Genomic DNA, 9,941 nt, shown 5'->3' with positions numbered 1-9,941 from the left:
ATAGCTCTATCTACCATCTTATCTTATGAGTTTAAATGATCCTTCTTGTTTTCCAGTCGTATTTATGTTATGCATGTTTGTTTTTGTTTTGGACAACCCAATAATAAGGGCTTTTATATTCTCTAGTATAATTTGGATATAGTTGTATGTTGAATTTTGAAGCCATGGAGTATGTAGAGAAGTGTTGCCAATTTCAATCCATGATAGTACAAGTGAAGCATAAAAAAGTCCTTTACTGGTTCCTGCTACATTAATATATTTTTTATTTTTGATAATATAAAGCATTAATTTATGGAAAAAAATGTCATATAAACATGAGCTAGGGTTTTTTAAACATGTTGTATTAATAATTCATAATATTGTAACCATAGTTAAAATGAATCTCCATAATTAATAGTTAATAATCTTATTATATATTTATATATATATATATATATATATAATATTATGTTTTTTAAATTTTAATAAATATGAACTAAAATTTTAAAATTAAATTTTCCATTTTTCATTTTATTTTTTATTTATTAATCTTACTTTATTTCTAATACAAAAATATTTCAATATAATAAGAAATAACAAATACACGTGACTCAATTCTTCTAAAATTTTCTATTGGTTAATTTTTTAAATAAGAAAATATTAAAGGAATACTATGAAATTTATCAAACACAATAAAATATTGAAAAAACTGAAATTTTATTAATCATATAAAACATTATTATAGATAAGATATTAATAAATGGTCCTTATTAATAAAAATCAATAATATCTATAAAAATGGCTACTGTAATATTTTTTTTCTAATCTTGTTTATCATATAAATATTAACTAAAACAACTATAAATAAATATAAATAAACATTTCTACATTTCAAGAAAATAAATTAAATACATTAATATCCATAAACTTAGAAATAGGGTTATTCATATCAATAACTAATATTCATTAAAAGTTCACCAATAAAAAAAACTGATTTGACAATTAAAAAGATTCATTCCTAAATATTTTGGTTTTCCTAAACCAAAAAAAATCAATTCGATAACATCGTGATATATTTCTAATAGTAGATCATAATTAAAAGGCATCCATCTCCATCACATAGTCTTCTTTCGTGAATTGAATTTTATTAATTTAAAAAGGAAAATTACATTAGAAAATCATATATATTAAAATATATCTACTACTCCCTTAGATTCAAAATTTAGGATGATTTATGGGTGTCTGTTTTCTTCTCTCTTTTCAACATTAATTTGAACTATGTATCACAAATAAGGATAATTTGAACTATGTATCACAAATAAGGATAATGTTGATTCTTCATTTTCTTGAGAAACTGTCATAATAATTGGATTGGGTTCAAAAGATTTTTCTCGCTATTTGACTAGCTCGATTCATTATTATTTTTTCTCACAGATTGCAAGTAAAATTATAGCTAAGATTTTTTCTCCGCTAAGAATTATGTTGGTACTACTAGAGTTGACTTAGATCTTAAGATGCTAAGTTGTTCGGTGATGTCTTCTGTTATTGGGAGCTTTTCTTCTTTTTACCTACATAAATTTTGGCATCTATTGTTGCCTTTGTCTCTTGCCAAGCATGATTACTTTTTTTCGTGGTGACAACCATCTTTAGAAAAGGACATGCATATTGAAGGTGTCTAAGTTGTTGGAAAATTCTACACTTGAACACATTGTTTCCATAATCCAAAGGGTGGGAATTGTTTGTATTCCCCATTTTAGGAGTTTATATGGAAAACCTTCCTTGAGCTCCACTTCCACAAATACGTGGATAAAAATTACGAAACTTTTTGACAATATTTCACCATATTCTTTGATAAAGCAACCTATGGAGTCACCAATGTCATCTAGGATCTTTGGCCAGATCCATTGAAGGTGCAAGTTTGGGAGCTTAGCCCAAACCGGTATTTGGAAGGAATTCATGGTAAGAGGATTAAACTCTGAAAACCAAGGCTGAATCAAAAGGTCAGCTCTACCCCAAAACTAGGGATCCTAGTCTAAAACCCTCTTCTGGTCTTCAAGATCCTTAAACAAAACCACAAAAAAACATTTCAAGCAAAATAACAAATCTATGTTATGGGATGCGTTCTGGTGAACCCATCCCACAGAGTGAGAGCCCCATCACTGAAGCCCAAAAGTCATTGAAGCAACATATAATTCCTCGACTTTTAAAATATGTTGTCCTTTTCTTATTAATGATCTCATTCACCTCTACCATTGAAGTGTCTAAATAATGATCTACCACAAAAGCTTTCCCTGAAAGCTTCTTCTGTGACTAAGAACATATATCTATAATCAGAACATATATCCATCGTTAAGGCATCCTTGAAAGACATGGCTCCTCTGGGCTTGGAAGAAGAAGATTCCCGACCATGCCTAACACCTCCTTTTAGCTATGAAGATAATGAAATGATGGCATCCTTCTTTATGCCATAATCTCTTAGACGTTTTTCCATCTTTAATTATCTCCCCCATGGAAGAGTCTCAATTCTTCCACATAAGTCCCTGCCAACTTTTGAATGGTGTTGGCAAGTAATTAATTTCTAAGTCCCTAATACCTTTCTTATCCAATTCCCTTCCAACAAGCTTTGCGAAGGAGGCTAATGACCTAAGGAAACAACACTTGCTGGGAACTTATGTCAAAAAATTTGCGTTCTTTGTCATACCCCTAATGGATTTCTCACTCACATTTTTGCGAAAAAATTATATACATTCTTTTCTAGACACATTCACTATACCCTTTTGTTCCCACACACTCTAGAACAGCCATGGAACACGAGCATTGTTCAAAAACTACAAGCAGAGGAGTGCCCTCCCCTGTTTGGAGAGATTTGACAGCCACTTTATAATGGCTACCATGCCCCGAGTGACCATCTCGTTCACATGTTTCCACGAATAGTTTATTGGGCTCTAGGGCTGACAAAGGAACTGGTGTTAAGGCCATATCAACCAGCCTGAAGACGCATAACAAGTGAATGGCACCTTTAACAACGTCTCCTTCCAAAGAACTGCCAAGCCCATAGACACTTTCAACCAAACCTTCCACGACCAACCTAAAGATGCCATTCAAAACATTTGCTATAAGGATCCATTATCATGTCTATTGTCCCGTCAGCCACCATGCCTTGCGTCTAGACAAGACAAGAGTCCAAAAAGAAAGAAGAGGCCATGGTTGAAGCCATTGCTTATCCATAAAGTCATTCGTGGATCTACTGCTACGAGGAATTCAGACCCTAAAAGACTGATTCAACTTGCGTCCATGGCCATGGAGGGGGAAGCATTTGACCTCTACTATATTATCTCCCCCTCCGATGCTTGTTACGATGTTCTGGCATGCGGCTACATCGCCATCCAAGTTCTGCTAAAGAAAAAAACCCTAGCACCTTTCACAACCTCCATCCCTCCCCATTTGAGACAGATAAAATGTCTCGATCACATAGTTATATTCATGTTTCAATTTAATATCATTGTGACATCATTTTTATTCCAAGTGGTTATAAGATTGAAAAGGAAAATGTCCAAAGAAATGTTAGGGTGATAGCTAATAAAATTAACATCTTGAACTTTTCTTCCGAACAATAAATATTAAGAACTAAACAACTTTTGTTAAAAAAAAATTGTAAATGTTGCATGTATTACTTGATATTCTTCTTTCTTTTTCTCATATGGCTTCAAGTTTGTTGTTGTACTAAGATTGAAATTCTGATATGTGGCTAGCTTATATATATAATTAATAGGATTTAATATTTTTTTTCCCTCTTAAATTTCCATAATACTAGTGATATGTGGCTAGCTTATATATAAAATATATAAACTCTCTTAAATTTCCAATTTCAATAAAAGTATTCCATATATATATATATTAACAAATTGAGCAATTTAACAAATATTATGTTTTTAATAATGAATTATTTTAAAAATACTTTTTCACAATTTAAATAAAATTAAAAAAATTATTTCAAAATAAAATATATTAATATTAAAATGCTTTTGAGATGAACCTAATATTTAATTTATAATTTTGGCAAAAAAAATTAAAATGAAATTTGATTAATAAATATCATATAACATTAATTAAAAATTTGAAAAAGATTAAAAATAGGTTTTGATTAATAGATATTGAAAACAAAAATGAAAATATTTATTCATTCAAATTAAAAATGAATTAAATTATTTAAGATTTTTTTTCCATATTTATTATGATTTCAGAAATATTTAAATGAATTAGTTCGACCTTTCTTACCTTTATCATGCAAAGACGTGATCACTCTGAAACTCTAAAAAAAGTTGTCTCACTTCATGACATGTCTGGTAGCAACATCGATGTTACCTTCTAGGGAAAACATTGAAATGTCGAAGGACGTGCACTCTTCAGTCTCTGCATGGCGCGTGTTGTTCCAATCCTTGCAATGAGCGGGGGGCGAATTGTCGAGTTCAATGGTCGGGCTATCAGAACTATCCCAACAACTTTCCTTCTTATAAATCCCGATATTTCTAAGACAAACCAACTCAAACAATGGTTTCAAGAAGAAGATGTCAACTCTTCCTTGTCATCGCTCAGCCAAAAATACACATGCATGGCGAACAAACCCCTCGCAAGAAAAATAATTGCTAACATTGTTGCAATGCCCCCAAGAAAAAAACTCTGTGGATTGCCCTTCGTGCTACTGCTACAACAATTAACATGGACGACTTCTACTTCTTTTCATGACCCCTTAGCATTGATGGGATGCAATGCATGAAAAAGTCTTTACGACAAGTTGAAAACACATGGCATTGTTCAAAATATGAAGGCTCCTTCCTAAAATGTTACTACTGATATGTGCTCCGACTCGAATTTCATGACCATGCTGGCCACCTCAAAAATGTGGTTTCTTTCGAGGATGACGCAAATGACCTCTTTGGCATATCAGAAAAGTACCTTTGCCTCCTCTTAAGCGATTCAGGAACTGTCATAGACATATCCAACGGGATCAACGAACGACAATTCCTCTTCACATTGTCTTTCAAAACAGACACTTTCAACGACATTGATTGACTCCACCCAACTCTCATGCACTCTAAATAACTCCCTTATATCTCTGCGTCCACTCTCCTCCTGCAAGACCTGAAACCCATTCTTGCCCCTCCATAAAAGTTTCTTATTGACTATAAACATGTATTTTTCCCCTCTCTCTTATTATTACCCATGCTCTTGTTTTATACACCCTTGCCCTTTAACATCTTTTTGCTTAGATTACCCGCCCACCTCCCCCGTTCTCCATTGGTTCCCATCCTTGACCTTGCAAACAAGTTCCTTACTATGCCCCTCCCTCTCACTATTTCCAACTCCATTCACCCCCTTCACTCTAATTAATCCTCACTTTCCCTTGTGCACCTTGTTAGAACATCTTGTCTGCACTTCTACTCTCTACTTTTGTTTATAAACCTCATCTTTGACAGTGCTTCATGTTGGGTTGTGTTATATTCTTTCCACGACTAGCCCACGTACTTAGTCGGGGGGTTAGAGGGGGGCGGAGCCCCCCTTCGTTGCACCGATTGTGTAGAGGGGGGTCACAGGGGGTTTGAGGCGTACCCATAACCCCACTTTATGGGGTCCGGGGCAGCGCCCCAAAAAAATTTGGTTTTGGACCCTATGTTAGGATGGGCGTACTCACCTATGGTTTTGTGCATGATTTTCGCACCTGTTTTTTGGACGCGATGGTTTTCGGTCCATGGTTTTGGACGCGATGGTTTTCGGTCCATGGTATTGGATGCTTCGTCATGTATAAATATGTATTGTAACATTGAAAGGAATATAATGAAAAATCAAGCTGGTAGTCCCGATTTTGGGATCCAGGGGAAAATTTCTGTGTATATGTGTTTTATGTGTTATGCAAGTAATTTATGTACGGGGTTAAAACCTCCATTTGGTATCAGAGCAGTTTTGGCTTCAAGAGGATGCCTTTGTTGCTGAGCGGTTTCACTCGGGCCTGTGGTAGACCCTGTTCAGTGGGATATCTGCGAGATCCATTCTGGTGGTGAAAGAAGATGGCGAGCAGTGGCAAGATAGAGATTGGGAAATTTAATGGTCAAAGTTTTGAGTTGTGGAAACTCAAGATGGAGGATCTGTTGGTGGATATAGATTAATGGATCGTGGTAGATCTGTGTACTAAACCAACGAGACTGTCTAATGAAGAATGGAAGAAGTTGGATCGGAAGGCAAAGAGCACAATACGATTGTGTGTCTCAAATTCAGCATTGTTGAATGTGTGAGGGGAAGCTACGACGAAGGCTTTGTGGATTAAGTTAGGGACTTTGTACCAATATAAGTCTCTGGTGAATAAACTGTTCCTGCGGAAAAAGTTGTATAACCTGAGGATGAAAGATGGAGACTGGGTGACAGAGCATCTGAACACATTTAATATTGTGGTAAGTCAGTTAGCATCTGTTGATATTAAAATTTCAGATGAAGATATGTGCATCAGTTTGTTTTGTTCTCTACCAAATTCGTGGGATAGTCTGGTTATTGCAATAGGTATCAATGCAACTGCCTTGCAGTTTGATGAAATAGTCTTAGCCTTGCTGACGGAGGAGATGAGATGGAAAAATATGGAGATCCAGAATGGTGATGCCTTTTCTGTACGAGGATAGTCCTAGAGAAAAAACAAAAATAAGTCATCGAGTGGGAGATCTAAATCTAGAGGGAAATCTAAATCTCCAAGAAAACCTGTAAAGGTGGTGTGCTGGAAATGTGGAAAGGAAGGGCACTACAGAAGGGACTATAAATCTAAAGCTCGTGATAAAGGAAAGTGATCTGATGATACTCCTTCTAGAGAGGCGAAAACCACCTCAGATGAATGTGGGGGTGTGTACTTAGCTTATTTTAGTACACATGTAGATCATGAGGCATGGTTGACTAACTCAAGTGTAGCCTTTCACTTCACTCCCCATAGAGAGTGGTTCTGCGAGTATGAGAAATATGATGGTGGTGATGTCATCTTGGGAGATGAGAGGAAGACTAGAACCATTGGTCGTGGAAAAGTAAAGTTGAAGCTGCAAGGTGGAAGTGTTAGAACACTTCCGGGTGTTCTGCATATTCCTTCATTAGCCACAAATCTGATTTTTGTTAGCAAGCTGGATGATGCAGGTGTAAAAATAATGTTCGAGAAGGATACCTGCAAGATAGTTCGAGAAGCATTGGTATTGATGTGGGGAGTTCAGATTGGAACTCTGTACAAGCTGCAAGATAGCACTATTATTGATGGGTGCAATAGTTATGTGGTTCTTGAAAGTGGAGCAGACTATCTAGTGGTCTCCGGAGAGAAGACCATGTTGTGGCATCAAAGGCTTGGAAATATTGGAGAGAAGGGCCTTTGAATACTTCATGGTAAAGGTATGGTAGAAGGTATGAGTAATAGCTCTTTGGATTTTGATTTCTGTGAGTTTCCCCTCTGGTAGTAAGAGGGCAAAACAAATATTAGAACTTGTGCACAGTGATGTGTTTGGACGAAGGTTCCATCACTGGGTAAGTCTGTGTACTATGTATCATTTATAGATGAATTCTCAAGGAGTACATGGATATATTTCCTTAAGAAGAAATTTGAAGCCTTTGACAAGTTTAAAGAATTTAAGGCTCTCGTGGAAAATTAGACGGAGAAGAAGATAAAGGTGTTGAGGACAGATAATGGTGGAGAGTTTTGCAGCAAGGAATTTGAAGAATTCTGTAAGAAGTATGGTATAGCACGACAAAAGACTACTTCATATACACCTCAGCAAAATGGAGTTAAAGAAAGAATGAATAAGACGTTGATGGAAAGGGCAAGAAGCATGCTCAGTGGTGCTAGGTTAGGACAGGAATTCTGGGCAGAGGTGGTGGATACTGCATGTTACTTGGTCAACAGGTCACCTTCATCAGCGTTGGAGGATAAGACTCCACAAGAGTTATGGACTGGTAAGAAACCCTCTCTTTCACATCTGGGGTTATTTGGATGTGATGCATATGTACATGTTCCAAAGGAGAAATGAACCAAGTTCGATAGTAAATCTAAAAAGTGCATCTTTATTGGGTATAAGGATGGTTTAAAGGGTTATAAGCTTTGGAACCCAGTCACGCAGAAGGTTTTGTACAACCGAGATGTGGTGTTCAGAGAGGTAAAAGATGTTATTAAACATGAATTCCAACCAAAGGAACCTACGAAGATGGAGTTTGAGCTTAAGGAGGAAGAATCAGACTCTACAGCAAAGGAGAAATCAAAAGATGAAGAGCCACAAACTCCGGGTGTGAGAAGATCAATTCGAGAAAGAAGGAAGCCAGAAAGGTATAGTCCATCTGCTTTCTATTCAAATTTTTCTTTGTTTGTTACTGATGATGATCCCAGAACTATGAAGGAAGTAGTAGATTCAAAGGATGGTAAACTCTAGAAAGAGGCCATGGTTGATGAAATGGCATCTTTGCACAAGAATGAGGCTTGGGATTTGGTGGAGTTTCCGGCTAAAAGGAAACCCATTGGCAGCAAATGGGTGTTCAAGAAGAAGGAAAATGCAGAAGGAAAGGTGGAGAAATACAAAGCTCGGTTGGTAGCAAAAGGTTATTCCCAGGTGTCGGGAATTGATTTTGGTGATATTTTTTCTCCTGTTGCCAAGGTAACTTCTATTAGATTACTTTTATCTATTGTTGCTGCTTTGATTTTGAAGTAGAACAGATGGATGTGAAGACAACATTTCTTCACGGGGATCTGGAAGAGGAGATCTACATGAAGCAACCTGAAGGCTTTATGGTGAAGGGTAAGAAAGAACTGGTATGTAAGTTAAAGAAGTCTCTGTATGGGTTAAAACAGTCACCAAGGATGTGGTATCAGAAATTTGATACATTTATACGGGGACTTGGCTTCACAAGAAGAAAAGTAGATCACTGTGTGTATTTTAAATTAATTGGTGACCATGTTATTTATCATGTCTTGTATGTAGATGATATGTTGCTGGTTGGAAATGACAAAGAAATTATCCAGGATTTGAAGACCCAATTGTCCTCCAAATTTGACACGAAAGGTCTTGGTGCTGCAAACTATATTTTGGGCAATTTTAAAAGAGATCAGACAAAGAGAGGAGCTCTGGTTAAACTAGAGGAAGTATGTCGAGACAATATTGCAGAGGTTTAATATGCAGGATAGTAACCGGTGAAGGTTCATATCATGTAGGTGTGAAGTTATCTGCTGAACAGTGTCCCAAGACACAGGAATAAGAAGAGGACATGTCCCGTGTTCCATATGCAAGTGCAGCCGGTAGCCTGATGTATGCAATGGTCTATACTAGACCAGACATTGCACATGTAGTGGGAGTATTGAGTAGGTTTATGTCAAAACCAGAGAAGGAGCATTGGACAACAGTGAAGCGGGTTTTCAGGTATTTGCATGGCACTAGTGATTATGGTTTGTGCTACCAAGGAAGACCAAGATTGGACAGAATGTTGGATATTCATTTCTTTGTTGATGCAGACTGGGCTGGAGATCTGGATCAGAGAAGATCTACAAGTGGGTATATGTTTAACCTATTTCGAGGTGCAGTTAGTTGGATGAGTAAGAAACAATCTGTAGTGGCACTATCAACTATAGAGGTAGAATACATGGCAGCCACTCATGCAAGCAAGGAAGCAGTTTGGTTGCAGAGATTGTGTTCAAGTATGGGGTTAGTACAAGGAGCTATAAGGATAGACTATGACAGCCAAAGTGCAATTTTCTTGGCAAAGAACCCCGCGTATCATTCAAAGATAAAGCACATTGATGTTCAGTATCACTTTGTGAGGGATATTATAGAAGACAAAAAGGTGTTGCTGGTAAAGGTGGGCACTTTGAAGAATACTACGGATGCATTGACAAAATCTGTGAGATCTGAGAAGTTCTCTTGGTCTAGAGAGACAATGGGAATTTCAGGGCTGGAAAAATGACT

This window comes from Pinus tabuliformis, chromosome 6 (genome assembly GCF_031772625.1).
Source record: "Pinus tabuliformis cultivar Carrire ecotype Pingquan chromosome 6, CPIR1, whole genome shotgun sequence".
In the NCBI taxonomy this organism is placed as follows: domain Eukaryota; kingdom Viridiplantae; phylum Streptophyta; class Pinopsida; order Pinales; family Pinaceae; genus Pinus; species Pinus tabuliformis.
This window is presented reverse-complemented; position numbering follows the sequence as displayed.